The 21,494-nt window shown below is 34.3% G+C and overlaps 1 protein-coding gene across 1 annotated transcript in view; it reads right to left on the bottom strand.

Annotated features, from left to right (window-relative positions):
- LOC129227277 (bcl-2-related ovarian killer protein-like) overlaps positions 1-18,207 on the bottom strand; it is a 231,172-nt gene extending 212,965 nt beyond the window's left edge. Inside the window, exon 1 of the mRNA XM_054861801.1 lies at positions 18,139-18,207. The gene's annotated coding sequence lies outside the window, so the exon portion shown is untranslated. The remainder of the gene's footprint in view (positions 1-18,138) is intronic.
- Between the last annotated feature and the right edge of the window lie 3,287 nt (positions 18,208-21,494).

Below are 21,494 nucleotides of genomic sequence, written 5' to 3'. Positions count from 1 at the left end.
GCATTTCATGAAAGAGACCATTTGTTTTTCATGCTATGCATTTCGATTCTTTCTCTTCGACGAAACTTTTGTTTAAACGCAAAAAAGACGCTCGTTCTGATGCAGCAAATCTTGGAACATTTCCAGTTGTCAAACATATCGTTAATAACAAAGACGCAAGAATTTTTGCAGAAAAAATTTATAAGGCATTTTTTTATAAGCTTTTGTTAATAGCTTTACATTAAGGGCTGCTCATAAGACAGAGGTGCCCACTAGGAGGGGGTGATTTGACAGGATTTTCGAAAGCATTTTGGGGTTACTCTTGTTTTGGGGGTATTTAAGGGGGTCCATCCACCTTTGGGGGGATAGGCACCCCTAAATAAGCAGTTTCGAATCTAGGGTGGAGCAAGCCCAGGCCTTTGCCCCAGATGGCAATTTCTAGAGGGGGGGAGGGCAATTTCCAATTTCACCCTATTTCTTTTTGATTTCCTCGATGAAAGTAGATATAAAAAAAAATTAAAGAATGATGGTTAAGGACGGCAGTTTCAATTCTTTGCCTCGCCTAGGAAAAATCGTAGATCTGGCCCTACTCATAAGCCACGTGACACTGAACGAGGATAAGGAACTCGGGGAATTGTCGGCGTCGCCCAATGATGAGATGTGGGAGAGCTATTTTCTGGTTTTTATGGTATACTTATGCAGGTGTTTTTTTTTTTTTTTTTGACTAAATAGAGAAAGGTGTTAAAACTTGTTTATAACGCAATATGAAATAAATATTGCTTTTTTAAAAATAAAAACGTTATAAAAAAATAATAATGAGCAGTGCCGCACATTTTTCATATTTTTACTTAGTATTTAATCAGAAATCTTAAAGCTGTTTTGTTTTTTAATCAATTTTTGCAAAGGCGGAGACACTAATAAAAACCTTTTTTTTTTCAAAAGACTTATTTGAAAAATAGTCAATGGGGAAAAAAAGGAAATTTTACAAGCAAATTATGAACTGCATGCTAAGTATACAACTCGACTTGTAAACAAATGAAAATGCAATCCGAGAAAGGGAAATGTTGACCATAATTTCTCTACCTTTTTCCAAAAACTGTCAAAAGGTGTTATTCACACCTTAAAACGCGTAAATCCTTCGAAACTCAAATTTTCAGAATCCAACATTCGTTCTTGTATTAGCTATAGAAGAGAATAGAAAGCGTCGATTCCAATCAAAGTTGATTCGATTCAAAACATTTTTTTCTTTTTATGTTTCCAATTTTTCTTTAGTTTTGAAAAATTTTTGACCCGAGGTGACTTTAAAACAAGTTATTTCTTTTTGTTATTTAAAATCATCTGTAGTTTATATTTTAACGAAATTACTTCTGTTTAAGTTTATTATATAATTACTTCAGAAATTTTTGCATTGTTCCTTTTTTCCACACATTACGCTGCCTTTGGTCTATCTAAAGAAATTCCTCAATTTAATGAATATTTTTTGTAACTCCATATTCTTTGTTATACAAATATGTTCTGTATGTTTTTTTTTTTTTTGCTATAATTGAATCAAAGACCGGAACAATGTCTAACTATCGTTAGTTCTTTAGAGAAAATGCCAAAAGTAAACTAAACAACGGGCTTTTGAATACGAAGTATAAAATACGTAATCTGCAATCTTTAGGAGTTTGGATTTTGAAAGGGGGGGGGGGATTTTATCTTTTTGCATTGCCGCATCCGCGTAAATCGAAACTCATCCGCGCAAAATAAAATAGGTGTCAAATCTTAAACCGCGTATAATCGAAACCGCGTAAAATAAACCCGCGTAAAACGAGGGTCTACTGTATTTTAAATGTATAGCTAGTTGTAATTTCTTTCCGAGGAGAGGTTTGTGTTTGCGTTTTATTAGCAGTTTGGTTTGAAATTTAAGATAAAACTGGCATTTGATCTTGTTAGTTACCCTTATTCGTTTTCGTTTTTTTTCCTTCAAACTTCTTTACAATTATAATTGTGTAAATATCTCAAAGTATGTTTCTACTGATTAAGCGTTGCCTCTATGCAAAATTTAAGGCACTACAGATATAATTTCAAAATATTATCTTTCAAGTATAAAGCCAAACAGCGAGACACGACAACAAACCAATACTGGTGACAATAAATTTCCATTTGTTGTGCTTTCAAGAAATTTTTTTTGCCAAAATAAAATTTAGTACAGTTGAAAGAAATATATCTAAAAAAATCAAAGTATTACTAAAAAAATCGTTGGGGGGGGGGGGAATCACGGGACGAATGCATTCAAAATTACACTCGATTTTAACTTTCACAAAAGGGAAAGTAAGGAATTAGGGAAATGGAAAAAATAAATACATGTTGCGCAAAAGCGCAGGAAAATGCGATTCATCTCAACATCTAGTAATGACAGTATCATTTTGCAGTCTTTCCGCTACTTTAATTTAGTGATATTCTATTAGTTCGTGCCTTTGAAGCCATATTTTTACATAAATAGATTGATTTTGGTTCTGTATCATGGAAAAAGAAACGCACATTTAAAATGTAAGTAGATATTTAATAAGTTCATTTGAAAGCTCTAAGTTAAACGATTTACTATTTTCAGCTAATACCGAAAATACCGGTATTTTACCTCAGCAAAACCGATATTACGGAATAGCAAAGTTGCTCAAAATACCGATATCCAGTATGCCGGTATACCGGCATTGCAATTCCTATTCACGACACATGGAGAAACGATATTTTCTTTAAACTTAGCTGTAGCGAAAGATCAAAATTTTACAATACTTTTTAAGCAATTATTTCATCTTGGATGGTTAAATGTTGAAAAGATATTACAGGTAAAATTTTATCTTTGTTAGAATAGCGTTGTAGATATGGCGTATTTTTCTATGTCCAAGTTTCGAAGACGGTTGACTTTTAAAACTCCTTCAAGCTCGACAAAATTTTGAATTTATGTCCAAAAATACAAACGCTTTGTAATCAATTTTCAAGTACGAAGCAAGCTTGTACGATTTTATTAGTAGAAGTTATTCAGTGAAATTAAGTTTTAATAGGATACTGGGGGTTCCGCCCCCTGCTCGTTTCGGTCACCAACCCCCATTTGCTACCTGCGGTGGCTCAATATCGCCTGCGGCGGGTAACATTTGATGATTTTAATGCTTTTATTCCTGGATGTCCTGAGGACATACAGGGCTGTCAGGACATCCTCAGGACTGCATGCCTGGCCCCTTAAGGAACATAATGGTTCCCTTGTAGACCCTGCATCAGTATTAATCTGGAAGACATTGCCAGATCGGAGGAGATAGTGTTACAGTCACGTACTGCAGGATATATACGAAGTATTATTTTTTTTCACGAAACTTTTTTGAATCTGAATTATATTGCTATAGTTAGGCTCGACAGATTTTTTTGAAATGCTGAACCGGGACACCGGAATGTCCCCCCCTCCCCCCGCATCGCGAGTATTATTATTTAGAGTATTTTAAATTATTTATAATAGTTCATTCTCAATGCTATGATAAATGGTTACTAGTTATGAACCTAAAACAAGGGTAATAAGAAATAACACAAGCAGATAAATTTAAAAATTTTACTTCTTGCATGTTGTTACTAGTTATTTTAATAAGAAGAAACACTTTAATCGATGAATAAAAAATTGAACAATATTTACATACTTTTCATTGTTTTTTAGAAAGTCTTTTCGGGTTTAATCTCGCTATAAAAATCCTCGCAAGCTAATCCGATATTAATTTTTTAAGTCTATGTTACAAATGGCAAAATAAATTATACTAGACAATCCTTCCCAGCTAATTATTTCTAGACTTTTTTGGTCATCTAATTTATCTTTTTCCGGTACATGAAATAAACCGGCCAGGGCACCGGGATATTGTCTGAAAACCGGAACTGTCTCAGTCAACCTGGGACGTCTGGCAAGCCTTAACCATAGTTAGGACAAACCTGACCTGACAGCGACATATAATGCTCTGCTAAAAATCCACGTAGCATTCACGATACTGTCAGGAAAAGTATGCCTCAACTATCGATTTTAAATTAAGTACATATTGCATTCGCAAGACTTGTCTTCTTCGCAATTCAGTTTAGGAAATTCATAACTAATCGCTGAAATAACACATTGTTAACATCGAGAGTGGAATCACAATAATTGAAATTAGCTTATTTGTTCTGGTTGAAGCAGATTCAGCAACGTTCAAGAAGTAATTAGAAATTCTCTGTTCGCAATAGTCAAGCGATTGTTTAGTAACTATTGATTTAGAATGTTGGAGTAAAGATTGGCACATCCATTTCGAAATTCGTGCTTAATAGCTGCTATGTGTGATAGTCAGGAGATGCAAACTACTATATAACGGGTGAATAATTTTCAAACTCAAGTCTCAAGATTTATGTATACAGAACAGTGAACAAAGACGATTAATTAAACAGAATGCCTTTTAATTTACTGTCGAAAAGCTTCTTAATTATTTAAATACAATTGTGTTCTGAGTTGTGTCTATAAACCTTATTGCAATGGGGTGGTTTCCTTCAGTCAAAAGTACTACTTTTAGTCATTGAAATGGATAGAATGAGCAAAAAAAAAAAAAAAAAACATGGGCCCAGAAAAGACTCATTTTCCCAACAGTTTTTTTTTTTTTTAAATTTTTTAAAATGTCCTATTTTTCAAACAAGGCGTGGTCTTTATGACGTCACAAATGATGCACTTTGCCGCATCTTTCTACTACGTTTCCACGTTATGATAATCAAGTAGCGAATTAAAATTGTGCTCTGCGCTTGCTATCAACTATATCGTTGCCAATAAATGTGAGTAAAGATGCGAATTAAATATTTTGCCTGTGAATGGCAACACAGAGTGGCATTTCATCATTTGTGATGTCATAATCAAGAAATGTAAACAATAAAAGCTCATCGATGTAAATATTTTTTAAAAAATATTAAGCTTAAACAAATTATTTAAAAAATGGTCAGATCCTATGATTTTAAGCATGTTCTTTCAGAAAAAAACTTAAAATTTTGGAAACGACCCCATTCAAAAAAATATTACCGCATATTTACGTCTTTAAATTTGTTCTTGGAATCTACATGGAAGCAAAAAACCAAGGTTTCTTTCATCCGGCATTCCCTCACATCTGTTAATACAGTGAAAACAGTATAATCATAAGTTACTGCCTTGCTTGAGAACATTTGTATGCAAATAAACGCAAATACCAGTGAAGCTTAACTACTAGAATCAAATTTTAATGAGTTCGTTATTCCCACACTAGTGAGGGAATGATGCTTAAGTTGCCGCGGCACCCTGGGGTGCCCAAAGAGGAGGCGAGGGGTGCCGCGTGGTGTCTATGATATCAACATATGTGTATACTAAAACAGATAAGGAAGAGTGCCACAAGAAAATTCTAATCCTTCAAAGAGTGCCGCAAATCGAAAGGACCCCTGGAATAATGGATAAAATGTAAACAAATGAAGTGAGTTTTTCGTGGAAATATTTTCAGGGTGAGGTTTTCATTTCGGGTTTAATTACTCGTTTGGTTACTTATTACACTATCTTAATTTGTTTCAAAAATAAAAATTTATTAGAACAATGAGTTGTTATTTTGTATTGAGAAAAACATTTTTCATACAATAAAAAAATTAATTTGAATTTTGACATCTTGAATTCAAATTATGTTTTTCGCAATCACGAGTGTGTGTATGTAGGCGTGTGTGTTTGTGTGTGGGGGGGATGTGTGTTTGTGTGTAGGGGGTATGTGTATGTGTGTAAAGGCATGTGTGTTTGTGTCTGTGTACTGGCATAAGTGTGTGGGTAGCAGGGGCGGCAAATAGGGGGGTCAAGAAGGGGCGGTCGCTCCCCCAAATTTTTTGAGCAAAATTGATAGAAAATGGGTGAATTTAATTTATGTAAGTCGGAAATCAAAGTTCTTTTTAAAAAATCTCGCTGGTTCTCAGTAACTATTTGATAAAATTCGATACAGACTAGAAAAAGCGTTTTGCGTTATTTGGATGATGACTTAGAAATTCATGAAGTATTTTCCGGTCTTTTCAGAACATTGAAAACTTGATAGAGAAGCGTGGTTAATTTCAATTAAAGAAAACATTTCCTAATATAGGCTAAATATTTCATACTTGTGCGCCCAATAGGAGAGGCCCGTGCAGCCGTGCAAAGTGATGTGGCTGCATGGTTTTCACAAGAAAATTCCTTGATATTTTACATTACTTTTACGCTCATTTTTTAAGTGTATATTTATTTAACGAGTGTTCATCGCTTTCTTCTGCTAGAAACACGTTTCAGCTGCTCAATGCATTATATGTTTTCATAGTAACTTCTTAAAATGCATGTGATTATTGAATTAAAAAAACATATCAACAAATACCTTTTATGGGGCTTTATAATTATGCAATCTCGGAATGAGACAAGATGGTCTTAATACCATAAAAACATTTCTCGATAACTTCAAAGCAGCGATTTGACGACTAGAAGAATTATTGCAAAACGATTCTTTCAATGGTGAAAAAGCTCATGCCCTTTGGCATGTATGATTTCGTGCGAATTTTTATTCAATTTGTATTGAGGAAAGTTTTTGAAAAATGCTTTCCTCTATCAAAACATCTTCAATCCGCTACCCTTAATTTTCGGACCATTCAAGCCATAGTTCAATCTACAATTGATCTGTGCGTTCGTACTACCATAGTTCAATCTACAATTGAAACTGAAAATAGATTTTACATAGATGTATTTGTTGCATTTCAATCAATCGTAAAACTTTTCAAAAAAATTCTTCCTCCCATCCAATTAAAAAAAAAAGTGACAAAAATTCACATGATGATGTGCAGTCAAACATTGATTTAATTATTTTTCTGTATGGTTGGCTCTAATATTATCTGGATTGGATTTTGAAAACGAAAAATAAAATGTTTCAATTATGAGTAAAACTTTTAGCATGAGGCAAGAAAAATTACAAGCAATATACTGACAGATTGGTTATCACATCCAGAGAATGCATTTTCGACATTGTTATGAGCTCATCAGTCTGGAATAGTGAATAACAGAGCTGGAGGTAGATGACATCTCATTGAAGCTGAGATTGCCGACAAGACTAGATTATTCAATGATGAGAAATTAAGCCCCTCACAGTTTTTGAAGTTGCTAGGGTGATTTTCAAGAGCAAGATATAAAAAGTGTTTTCATACTTAACTTTGTTACTTCAATTATTTTTTAGCTATTCCAATCAGCTCCTAATAGAGAATGATTTTGTATGTCTTAGGAGGTTAGATAATTATGTTTTTGAAGTACAATGGGAGGGGGGGGGGACTTTTCTATTTAGCTGTACTGGCAAAACAGCTCGACACTGAGCACATATAGATTAGTAACACGATTACTGCTCTTCCATTTTTCCAAAAATCATGCATTAAAATTTTTCCAAAAGGCATAAGAACTTTAGTATCGAGATGTTTGGTACGATAACTTATTAGAAAACGAATCAAAATTTTAATTGTTTCTAAACACTAATTTTTATTCATATTAAACCGATTTTATGAGCACTTCCTGTTAGCTAATGTGTGTTTGGTACCACACTGTCGTTATACATGTTTAAGAAACTCGACCCCCCAAATGAAAAGCTGAAATGCCGCCCCTGGTGGGTAGTTGTGTGTATGAATGTGTGTGTGTGGGGGGGGGGGGGTATGTGTATGTGTGTAGGCATATGTGTTTGTGTCTCTGTGCAGGCATGAATGTGTGGGTAATTGTGTGTATGTGTGTGTGTATGTTTTTGTGTGTGTGTATGTGTAGGTGTCTGTATCGTGTGTGTATGTGTTTGTATGTGTGTAGGTGTGTGTGTGTGTGTAGGTGTGTATGTATGCGCCTGTGAACAGGACATGAATGCAACCTGGAGAGGGCTTTCGCTATAGGAGCAGCATCGTGAGGAGCCGGTCGTCGGTGATGGTGCGGAGGGTGGCGGTGGGAAAATAAAATCAAAGGACGCCAAAAACAGTCAAATGAAAGCAATAAGCAATCGTGATTGCTCAAAAAAAAAAAAAAAAATCACCCTGAAACTTTATGAATTTATTCTAAATCACTATGAAATTATTTTAATTGCTTACTTTTGCACCAATCATTAAACACGTAATGTCGTCGTGGAATCTCATGAAATTTGTTTAACTGCAACTAAGATTATTTTCTCATGTTTATTGAATTTACCAGAATTCTCTCAAAACATATATTTTTTTCCTATTCCTACGTTGCACAAGCTTAGAAATGCAACACAAAAAGCTTCCTTCTACGATATATAAATTGTTGTCTTCACTTCAATTCAGTATAAGAGGAAAAGGGAAAAACGTGCGTTATTTATGACACATCGCTATATTTCTTGACGAGCTATTGAGAAACCTGTCTGGTGGAAAAAATAAAAGGACGTAAAAATGACATCTGTTATTCCGCTACTCATTTATGGAGGCAATAAAAGTTACAGTTAGAATTTAATACAGTCGATTTTATTTTCTGTCATCATAACTGCCGATTTTGTTTTTTCGTTTCATATTGTTCTCTGTTTTTCGTGGTGATTAAGTTTAGAAATACCCAAGTCACAAAATAATGACGAAGTTCTTTGGAAAAACAATGTAATAGAAATTTAGAGATATTTAGTAGAGTTGTTTTCGTAAAGGGAGAAAGAAAGAACTTTTTAGCTTCTGTTCCATCGTTCTGTAAATGGAATACGCCCCTTAAGGCCGAAATCAGCAGTAGTACTCGTACGACTCGTACCGTACTAGAACTCGATTTTTCGTGTGGCATAAGTCACCACAGCAGATAAGCTTGCCATTTCAAAGTTTCCCAAGAAAGAGGGGGGGGGGGGTCAACTGACACATGAACGCCCAAATGACGGGCCTACCAGCAGCTTACTTGTGGTAGTACTTGAAAAAAATATTTAACGTGTAAAACACTATTAAAATTGTCGTCAATTGTCGCGCAGACAGAGAACTGAGATCGACTTGCATATCTCGCCGCATGCTTTGAATCAGAAACCGAAATATTAGTTTTTAGACGACAGTAAATTGTAAAAAGTCTAAAGATTTTTTTGAAATCAAAAATTTAATGAAGCTGGACTAAGGAAAATACTCATATGTAAAATACCCATATGTATAATAATTGTAGGGAGGGGGGACTCAGAAATTTTAACCATGGTTTAGCAGGATATTTTCCCCATTGAGGAAGATTTCAGGACAGATTAGAGTCATTAAAATGTGATATTTTTAATTATTTATTCATTTATGGCTGAAGAAGAAATATTTTTATATTTTTGCAAAGAAAAAAGTACTAAAAGCAAGGAAGTTCTAATTTCCAAGGGGGGGGGGGGCTCGACCCCCCCTTTCCCCCCTTTATGGGTGCCCTTGCATCTTGTCCCTTTTTAGTTTGCAATACTAGCCACAGCTTTCTGGCTACCGTAAAATCTTACAGGAAAATAGGATTTTACGGTAAAAAGTATTGGAAACATATGAGGCGGTGAAAGGAAAGAAATGTAAGTAACAAAATTAAAAATTTGGAGATAACCATTACAAATGGTAGGTGAACGCCTCCTCTGTCTTGGGGCAAAAGATAGTACTAGTAACCCTATGTTGGTGCTGCTATACATCATGATTTAGAAAAGAATTTCAATGAAAGCCTACCCAGCCCCGAAACCTTAAAGTCGATTTACTCAAAACTTGAAAATGTCCACTTACATTCCTTTGCTTCTCACTGCCTCATATGAGATAATACTTTTAACCGTAAAATTCTAGGAAAAATGTTAACAGTGTGCGCACACAGAACTCATAACTGTGGCTTGAAGTGATAGATAGGTATACTAAAGATGGAGCGGATACAGACTAGCATTTTAAGAGAGAGAAGGGGTCATGCTGTAAAATATGCAATTTTGGGTACGCAAAATTTCTGACACTCTTTGGATGTCAATGAAAAGTACCAAATCGGCGAAGAACAAGGTGCCAAGTATGGCACAAACTTTTTAAGTTAATATCAGAAACAATGAAAGGAAGCATGATTTCAAATATTTACTTAAACAGATTAATAAATCAAGATCACTGTAACCACTAATTCTATTCATAAAGCATTTGAAAGCCAATGATGTAATAATATATTTGCATGATATTCTACCTCCATCCATCTAGTATGTAATTATTATCATATACAATATTGATGGATGGACAATATTGTTGGCAGTTTACGGGAGGTCGTGATCCCCCCTGTATCCACCCCTGTACTAGAGACACTGCTCAACACATGTGAAAGCAGTACCGTCGGATTATCGCAGTAATTTACGTTAAATGTTAGATGCGTTGCATAGTGTCTACTCTACTCAAAAATAAAAATTGAATCAGGTTTAGGTACAAGAAAACAAAGTAGGGTTAAACATTCCTGTCAACGTGCAGAAAAGAGCAATTATATGACTCAAAATTAAAATTCAAACCTCTTTGATTTTTTTTCCCTTAAGTTCCAAAAACTTAGCAGGCCCGAGAGGCCATGTCAGTCTAGTTGGAAATAGGGGTCCGGTCCTTGGGAGGGGGGCGACACAGGCACAAAAAAAAAGGAAGAAAAAAGAAAGAAAAGGTGTGGGGGGGGGAGGGGCTCTGAATAAGAAAAAACGTACAGATTAATTAAAATTTACTCTTTTGATATTTACTGTTGAGCACTTAAAATAGAGTAATTGGTTTCTAGTAAGCAGTTCTGATTTTTTTCTCTTTCCCCCCTTTTTCTCCTTTTCCTATCATTTTTTTTTGGGGGGGGGGGCGGGAGGGGCCCGGCGACATACCTGACAAAAAGCTTGCTTTGCCTCTCTACGACCCAGAAACTCAGCGATTGTTAATCATCATATAAGCGGAAACACTATTTCACCAGGTTTTCTGCTCCCTTCCCCCATGTGAATTCCTGCGCATCAAAGAACCTATGAACCAAATTTAGAAAAAATTTGAAATAAACTGGATTTGTATGAGGGACAAATGTACACATACACAAACATACGTCCATTTTTATAATCCTCGTATATGTATATCTACAGGGGCGCCGACTTGCAAAAATTATTGAGGGGGCTGGACATCTCCGGGGGTTTAGGGTGCTATGTAATCCCTCGGAGGTCCCGCACCCCAAATAAAGGTCAGATTTTTGAACCTTGTTAATGCCATATTTTCTGGTGTGTATAATTTTAACAAACAGTATATGACACGGCGTTTTCAAAGTAAAAGAATCTAAAAATTGGTTTATAAATTTTCTGGTTCAACTTTTAAATCATATCACTTGTCTTAGTAAGAGATTTTTTTGTTCTATTTTATGGGGAGCCGTGCAGTTCCGTAGCTAAGCATTGATATTATAAGGTAGGACGGACACTTGACTTAAATGGAAAGGCAGTCCCAGAGACGCCGACTTTTTTAAAAAATGGGGGGGGGGGGAACCGGGGGAAATTTCCTAAATTTGAGATGAAAAATAGTGAGTTTTAAAGTTTTTTTTAAGCATTGTAAAGTCATATAATCAACATTAGAACCCTAAAAACTCGACAAGCCTGACACATATTTTTTGGCTTTGAAAAAAGGAAAAAATAATTACAAACACACACAGTATTTTCGTAAAAAGGTAATTTAATTTACTCATGTTTTTTTCAAGACCAGTTGTTTTTTCATTAGTTATACCGGCTAACATATTCAAGCGTAAGCGCAGTCTCTCAATGTCTAGGTTATTTTTGAAAACTCGATTTTTCAAAATTTGTTTCACCTCTGTTAAATAAAAGCAAAGCACTTTAGTTCAACTGCAATGATCTGTGTGAGTCCAGTTGATGTAAACAGCCCAATAATGCAAGATTGCACCATTTCACAAACCTCAATATAAATTGCCTTTGGGATTTTGAAAGCGTGCGGTGAGCTGGCTTCGTTGTTTTCATACTTAGGTATACATCAACTCCGAGGAAGCGAAGGATCATCATTTTGTGAAGATTTTTCTTTTAAACACAATTCCCAAAAGTATTCAAAACTATCACGCCTCCCATTTAATATACAAATCAAACCCTCATATATTTTTTCCAGATCAGCAACACTTAGATGAGCTCGTCGCAGCGCTGCCCACCGGCAACAGATTTGACCCGTATGTTCGCGCACTGGGACAAATTCTAAGTGTGCTTGCAGCACTATAACACAATCATGATGAACACTACTCGTTTTCAGTTAACCTGCTTACTACCGTAATAATTATTTGTTTTAACTCATTACTGAATGTATTTTACAAAGTAAACTATCTTCAAACAAGGAAAATAAAAGATAAATTTATGAGTTTAGAAAACATAATATAACTAATACTTTTCTTGATTTATTGAGGGGGCTCTGCCCCCTCAAAAATATTTTTGAGGGGGCTCGGGCCCCCTCAGGCCCCATGGAGTCGGCGCCACTGTATATCTATATGTGTAAGTTTGTGCGTGTGAAGCACATTCCACAATGTTAAAAGTTTCAACTATACAATATCTTTCTTCACTTTTAAGAAAAAAAATAGTCTCGATTATTTTCCGAATGTCAGCTTCAGGACCCCAAACATTTTCTCTACCATAGAATTCAGAACACAGGTTACGAAGGAATTCCAGAAAACACTCAATCAATAAACTGTTCATTATTTGCTGACTAATTATCTTGAAATTAAGTTTTAAAAAAGGTTTTCCCCACTCCTTTAGGAAAAAGTGAACCATTTAAAGAACCATATTTGCGTCCTTGTGTGGGCTTTTTAATGCGTTTAAATTTATTTGAAAAATTTTGTTACAAATCGCTTGTTAAATTTGCTGATTTTTTATATTACTATAACAGAGTATTGCTACCACTTTTTTCTCAAAACTAATTACAAAAATTCATGGAAGGAAATACTATTTTTGACATCCAACATTTTTTGTTTTTCTTGCAAGATTTATTGTTCTTCGAAATATATTTACTGACTTTCCTTGATTTTGTATTTACAAGTTTTTACATCAGATTACGACAGTGAACATTCCTACATTTTATTGAATCACTTTCGTTAAAATATTTAGTGAAATAGCTGTGCTTTAACTCAGTTTCTTTTTCTTTTGTTTGGAACTGACACACATTGTCTTATTTGCAAATATTCCCGTTCCATTTCAACAACGATACAAATACTCCTTGTTCTATTTTGATGGGAAGATAAGAATAATTGATTCAGTTAGGAATATGGTACAAAAATTAAACATAAAACGAAGTACTGCATCGTAGATGTTCTTAATAAAAGCTAAATATGCACGAATTTAAGCTGTTTAAACATGCTTCCTGGCGGAACATCAAAATTTCTTGAAGGAAATATCGATCAAAACACTTAATTTGCATAAAGGAAGATATGCAGAATGTTATGGATTTCATATTGAACTGCTAAATAGAGAGGTCTCCGATGCGATGGGAGGTCACGGAAGGTCACTATGATCTTCCAAAAATTTCCTTATTCAGCAAAGTTTGTCTCACAATTCGGCAAAACTATCATCGTTTGGCAAATTTTGTCTGGCAATTCAGCAAATTTATCATCATTCGACAAAATTTGGAGTTACAATCGTAAAATCATCATTCGGCAAGTTTTGTCTGACGATTCGGCAAATGCATCATCTTTCGGCAAAAATTGGAGTTCCATTTGGCAAACTGAGTTTCTGCCCTACCAAAAAGTTAACTTAAGAAAACCCCCGGCTAAATAAAATTTAGGACAATTCCACGGAAAACGGTCATTCTGTCCCGCACGTGATGTCTTTAAATACAATTTTAAAAGATAATAAGCAAAATTTTGTTTCTTAAGAAATCACAAACGTATTAGTAATTTCTGAAGAAAAAATTGCGTCATTAATTTTTAAAATTTTTGTTTTATCAATGAAACAGGAGGAAAGAGGGCACATGTGAACATGGTATGTTTTATTAGGGTAACATGAAGCAACAAATCATGAAAAATTCTCAAGTAATGGCAGTGTCAGTCCTACTTTTGGAGTAATGAGCCAGTTTATGTTTCTGTGGTGGAAATGGACGAGTGTAATTATTTTTTACTATATTTTTTACCGATGTGAGCTTTTGCAGAAGCAGAGTTTCATTCAAATGAGCGGAATAGGCGCATCAAATTTTTACTTTTCCCCCTTATTCACATAAATTCGTCTTAGCTGGACGTTTGAAAATTCTTTGCATTTCGTGGTTAGACAGTAAATTTATGACGATGTTTAAATTTTTTTATTAAATTAAGAATTCTTTATTTTTGAAAATTACTTCTGAGTTAGATGGCGGGGCACTTGTGAACACAACATCTAGGAAGACATGTGAGCAGTTCCGATATCCTCACCGTAATATAAGTATTAGTGTAGGGTTATTATAAGTGTTAAAAAAGGTATAAAGATTTATAATTTTTGTTTCGCTACAATCAGTTTGTAAATTTGTTGTTAATTTTTACTACATTATTTTTATTTATCTATTTTATTGGTTTATATTTTTTAAATTCTTTTGTTAGTAAACAGTTGGGCAACAATTTAATGTTACATAAAAGAAAGAAATAAAAAGACAAAATATTTTCCTAAACTGAAGTTTAAAATAGTTTTAAAATTCATCATTATATTATGTATGAAACTTAAATGCCCTGTAGAACAAGAATTAACTTTACATAATAAAATATTCTTTGTATTGTTTAGTCTTCTTATAAGTCTTTCTTGTATACTCGGTGATTATAACACGCTGCGAAACTTTAAAGTTTGAAAATGAGCAGAGTTGTATATTTTAAGAGTCATTAAGATTATCTAATTGACACCGTACTGTACAGTTTAAACTGACACAGTGTAGGCTACAATCCTTCAATATAATTGAAAGATACATATGTTTCATATTAAAAAGTTTTTCACTGAAATATAATGCTTGTCTTGCAGTTTTTAATCGTGTTCATATGTGCCCCCTATAGAGGAACATGTGAGCAATAGAACATTTTTTTAAAAAATTGATAAAGTAAAGAAATTATTTTTAAAAAAATGAAAAAAAATCAGGGGCACAAATTAAAAGCTATTCTATTATAGAAACACTTTTTACTCTGAGAAATTGATAACATTTTTTGAGAAATTAAGAAATGAAAAAAAAAAAATTCACATGTGTCCCCTTTTAACCTATATGAATTGTCACGTGTAGGACGAAATGGCTACTTTTTCGTGGAATGGCCATATACATATTTTTTTTTTTCAACAGTTTAAATTACTATTTCTCAAATCTCAACAAATGAGATGCATTTCCTTTCCACTAAAACCTTTGCTTTAAAAACCAACAATTTGTTTCGTCATTGTTACATTAATAGAGCAGAAACATGAACTAATTCGTACAAAAAATTACAAGACGTTGACTTAGGACGTCCTGCAGGGATGACCTTTGGATGTCACATTTTTTGTTGGCCACTGCCTTTTCCTTGTCACATCATGACACAATTTCAAACACCCCCTGCCCTCCAACTCCAAGCGTGACATCATTAGTGGGCGACTCTTTACAGTATGATAAATGAATTAGAGGCCCCCTTAAATATCGCGGAGACCCCCCAAAGGGAAGATCCCCCCAAATGAAAGAAAAATACCCTTCAAAAACACCCCCTAAAAATTTTTAAAACGCAGTCTGCGCCACGCCCCCCCCCCCCCCCCAAGTGGGAACCTCTGAATTAAATGTCTTGCGTACTAAAAAGTGGCACCATGGATCAGTGAGAGAAAATCCTTAGGGGGGGGGGTTAATTTTTTCTGAAGTTTAAAGTAAAGCTATACCCTCGAGTTTACACACACACACATATATATATACAGTAGACTCCCGATTATCCGCGAATCAATCAACGATCACGAACATGTATTTTCGCAGTAAAAAGCGAATACCAGTGGCTGTTTTTTTTTATTTTTTTTTTGAAAAATTGTAAATTTACACTCAGTTGTTTTTGCTTGATTGATTGGATTTGATTTAAATTTATTATTATTATTATTATTATTATTATTATTATTATTATTGTGCGTTCTTCATCGTACATACACTTGTTTGTTATTGATGTTAAGTTCGGTTGTGCAAAAATACAAAACATTCGTACTGTATTCTATATATATTTTCACTGTTTGCAGAAAGGATTATGCATCAATACAGTTAAGAATTTGAGATAGGACAATTTTTACCTGATTTGTCCCCCATTTTAGTCTGTGCGGTTATCCGCGATTTTTATTATTCGTGGCACTTGTGCCACCCAATTCCCCGGATAATCGGGAGTTTACTGTATATATATATATATATATATATAATATATATATATATATATATATATATATATATATAGATTTTTGGGGCTCATGGGGGGGGGGGTTCTAACCCCCGTATCCCCCCTCCCATGGCTACGCCACTGCCATGGATGCCCCGATGGGAGATCCCGGGAAGTCGCTGTAACCTTCCAAAATTTTCCTTATACGGCAAGTGGTGTTCCGATGACTCTGAGAATTTGGAGACGTAATATTAATGATGCAATTTTAAACGTCCGAATATCCCTTTTCATTATCTGTATGCATGTGTGAGTGTATATACTCATATTTTACCAGACGGCAAAATTTTGAGCTCCATTCGTCAAAATGAGAATTTCCCTCTTCTCAAAAATTTGAACTATGGGCAATATGGTCCCTAAGTGCCATATAAAAATATTGAAATTCTGTTTTCTTGCGTATATTTCTGTTATCATGAAAATATGAATCGTCACACCATTTAGTGGTATAAAATAATATCTTGCTTTCTTTCGATGCTTTTATTCATTGGTACGCTATTAATTTCCACTTTTCGGAGCCGAAGCTGACTTGAACGATTCATTTCTGTACTGTCTCACCGGCGAAAAATATATGCCTTTAAAATAGCAATTGATGTTTAAAAAGGTAAATTTAGAGCTCTCTAATCGAAAGATAACAATTACTTGCAGCAAATATAGAAAATACTGGCATTTTATCTTATCAGATATTGATTTTCAGAAATTGCAAAATAGCACGAACTACCGGTATTCGAAATACCGGCATTGCAATCACTATTTGTAACCCAGAAAACACGTGCCAGACATTTTTGTGGGGCAAAACATTGTTTCTCATAAGATAAATAGATACCTTTGTGCTGAACACTAAAGTAAGAAAAAACAACGTCATAAAAGCACAAATTGCCAGTTACAGCAGACACGTGTTTCGGCGTTACAGGGAACGCATTTTTCAACGCAAAAAGTAATGAGCTTATGGATGAAAAGATCTTTTGTCGGATGTCTTTTCATCGATAAGCTCATTACTTTCTGCACTGAAAAAGGCGTTCCCTGTAACGCCGAAACACGTGTCTACTGTAACTGGCAATTTGTGCTTTTATGACGTTGTTTTTTCTTACTTTATTGTTTTTCATATTTGAAATACAGAAATGTTCAATGTTGTACAAATGAGAGAGAAATTTTAACCAAACGTCATTGACAAGTAAGGGTTCCCCTCCCCCCCCCCCAAGCACAAGGGCGCACTCCCCTAATTTGCACAAAGAATCCCCAATAGCAAGAGTCCTCGCCCCAAACGGAGAAAAATACCCTCAACTCCCCCTAAAAAATTTAGTCTGCTCCATGACCTCCCCCCCTCCCCCGAGATAGGACCCCTGTTACCAAGACTTTCAGAGTTACAAAAAATTCCTTCAACAAATGATAATTAGAGTAAATAACAGTAAAATTAAATCCAAAGAAACAATGAATACCTACATTTGTTGAATAAAAAACTTATTAACTAAAAACTTGCGAAAGAGTAACAAGCAAAATATCAACAACAAAATATAAAATTCCAAAATAAAAAGGATTTTTTTAAGACTGAGGCTGCTTGGAATTTTATGCTTTAATTAAAATTAATAAATACAACATTAATACAATACCAACCCCAACTTTTGTTCAAGAAGTATCAGAAACGTGACCTAAACTGATAAACTTACAACATTCCTAAAAATCCCGTCTGATAATTCTTTATCAAATATTCATGATGGCTTTATTTTACGATATTTAAATTTTTCTATCCCAAATTATGCGGAAAAAAATAAAAAATATCTGAAGCAAGAACAGCGTCATTTAATTTGAAACCAAAAAAGTATAATCAAAACAAACTCTGAGAAAAATGAACTTACTCATCTTTTCTGCCAAAAATGAAATAATCCAACCACCGAGCGATACAACTCACACCGCCGACACCTGCTAGTTTGTGGAGGCTGGAAGGAATTGACAGAAGACCATCGGTTTAGGGTTGCTGTGATAACAAATATTGCGCCAGAGGTATTGTGTTGCGCCTACAGATAGCATTTTAGCGCACTTTTAGTTGTTATTTTTGAGTGTCATGAATTTCGTTGTGGGATGTTTTGGTATAGTTTTGGGGAAGCAACAAATTTTTCAAAAGAATTTATTATCACACATTAAGATGCAAATTCAAGTGCAGTACCGGAAAAGCAGCGTGATATCGTCAGTAATTTAATAAAATTCAAGAAATACTATTTTCCACATTTTAATAGAATAGGGTAGGAAAGTAGCCAAGAGGGTAATCTGGACATATAGTACTGCGTCCCCCCCCCCTCTCAATCAAGCTCGGAAAATTTCCTGTTTTTGCCACAGAAAGAGCTACGAAAAACCATAGCAGCGCCGAAGTTTAATAAAATCCTCCTTTGATTTTTTTTACGGCTACGCCACTGAAGTGAAAAAAGATTGTTTGTTCCAGGGTTGCTCACCCGGGGGAGGGGGGGGGGGGGGTCATGACGCAGACTGCGCCTTTAAAATTTTTAGGGGATTGTTTTGAGGGGTATATTTTATTTTAGGGGGGTTTGCTTTTTGGGGGGTGGGTATTTAGGGGGTGCACCTTTGGGCTCACAGAGCTTGTTGAACATACCATGCTTGAGAATAGGGAAAGCTTGATATCGGACTTAAAACTTTTCAAATTACTTCGTCATTGAAGTAGTCAAATGCAGGGAGGTCATTTCAGCCTAGTCAGAAACTTATGGCTCGGCTCGGAAGTGAATAGTAAATAGGGTAGACCGACCAATGAATGGTCGGCACAATTTAATTTTTTAAAAATCCTAGTAATTTTAAATTCTATACTATACAGATCGTAATAGTTAAAACATAAAAATTGATCTATGTAAATATCTCTAAAAAATCGCGGGAACTTAAATGGTACCGCTTCCGACTTTTTTAAGTGTTTAAAGAAAAAATGGCACAGCGACCCAGTGAATGAACACCTCGAACCAGTAAATGAACACAAATTGGTCCAGTGAATAAACATGATAAATTTTGATTCAAAAAGAAACTAAGTTTCTTTGAGATCTATCTGTCTATCTATCTATCTATATAACTGTCTATATCTATTTATCTATGTATTTATATAACTATTTATATCTATATGTCTATCTATATATATCTTTTTATATCTCTATCCATCTATCAATATACCTTTTTATCTATTTTTCTATATATATATATATATATATATATATATATATATATATATATATATATATATATATATATATATATATATATATATATATATATATATATATATATATATATATATATACTTATCTATCTATTTATCTGCCTATTTATCTGTCTATCTACCTACCTATTCTATCTCTATATTTATCTACCTATATATCTATTCTCTCCCTTTGTATATATATTTTTATTCCTCTATCTCTCTATCTACCTGTCTATCTATCAAGAGAGATAAAGATATCGAAAGATAGATGAAGGTAGGTAGGTTAATATACAGATAGAGATATAGATAGATAAAAGATAAAACTCAGTAGAAAGTGCATTGTTTACAAAGACAAAAATAAAGAAATTATAAAATATGTAGTAAAATACATAAATAAATAAGCATATAAAACTATCTGCATTACAAAAAAAATACGAAAATGAAAATATCTCAAAGAAACTTCAAATTTCTTTTTAAATCAAAAGAAATTTTGCCATTGTTCATTCACTGGGTTTTCGCAATTTTTCGTACCCAGTGACTGAACACCCCTCTACCTGAAAATCTACGCATTCTGCATTGACTGAAACAATTTAAATCCATAGCCTAAATATGTATACTTAATTTTTCTTTCGTAGAGTTAAAAAATAAAATTTATCGATAAATATAATATGTATCAAAATAATTGCTAGCACGAAACCAGCCTTATTATTTTGAACGAGAGAAAGAACGATTCACGGCAGTAAAAATTTCAAATTTTTTCCAGGAAAAAAATACGTATCCAAAGTAACCAATCAGGTGTCAGATAGCTTAGAATATCAATAAAGAACGCTTTTGTAGCGAATTTGTTCAGAAAAAAAATTTTGGAAGCTTATTTTTTTTAAAAAAATGACGCGCTGTTCATTCACTGGGTGGTGTTCACTCACTGGTCGGTCTACCCTATTTGACATGCTTTATGGGGGGAGGAAGGCCTGCTGACCAAAATGAGAAGGGTCTCGCTTTGGCCCTTGTCGGTCCTGGTTAAGTATTTTGAAAATAATTTATTGACGACTAAAACTCGCCACAAGTGTAAAATTCGGCATTAAAGAAAGTAAGATATATATTTTTTTAAAATTATTATTATTTATTTTATTTATTTATTTTTTTATAAGAGTTGGGGAGCGTAGGACATTTTAACATCTATCAGGAACTGCTATCTAACTAGGTACCCGTTAGATGTGAACTCTTTTGTCGGTGACACTGCCAACCCCGAACCTCATTTCGACCGAATTTGGCTCCTTTCTGACACATATCTTTTGTTGAGATAGTATCTTATCTCAACCGACTCCCTACTTATTAGTATAAAGTCTTAAAATTGCCATATAATACAAAAGAGACTGTAGCGTTTACTAAAGCCGATGCAGATTTGAACTAAACTACGATTTTCCTCTTTCTTTTCTTTAAGCATGCACGAACTTAGAGCAAGAATAAGGGAGCAATCACTACCGCGAAATGAATAAATGAGCAAGCATTATGTAAAGGGGAACGCGTAAAACAAGTAAAGCTTGTATTAACTTTGAGAAAGTAAAAGTAAATGCTAAATGAAAATTTCATTCCCGAGAATGTAAAAGTTATATTTCATTTTTAAGGTTTAAAAAGAGAAGAAATTACGAAATGCGTTACACACAGAAAGAAATATGTAACTGAGTTCATTTTGTAATATTCACATAAAAAAAAGTGCATACGCTCGTTTTTTTTTTTATTATTATTTTACCAGGGGGCTCCGCCCCCTGCTCAGTGACGCTCACCAACCACCGAAGATTGCTTCGTAATCTTATTTGATTAGCAAAGATTTAAATCGTCAATTTGAAAGGAACATTGAAAACCTCTTATAAGTTGGAACGAAAATCACCCCTTCCCCAGGTTTCAAAATAATTTATACCAACTTGCAGAGCCGTAAAGGCTAAGGGGCTCCTGAGCATTGCAACGTTTGTACGTTTTGTACGTTTCAAAAGTCGCTTTCATATTCGTGGTCTCTAGTAA

Source organism: Uloborus diversus, chromosome 8 (assembly GCF_026930045.1).
Source record: "Uloborus diversus isolate 005 chromosome 8, Udiv.v.3.1, whole genome shotgun sequence".
Taxonomy (NCBI): domain Eukaryota; kingdom Metazoa; phylum Arthropoda; class Arachnida; order Araneae; family Uloboridae; genus Uloborus; species Uloborus diversus.
This window is presented reverse-complemented; position numbering and strand designations above follow the sequence as displayed.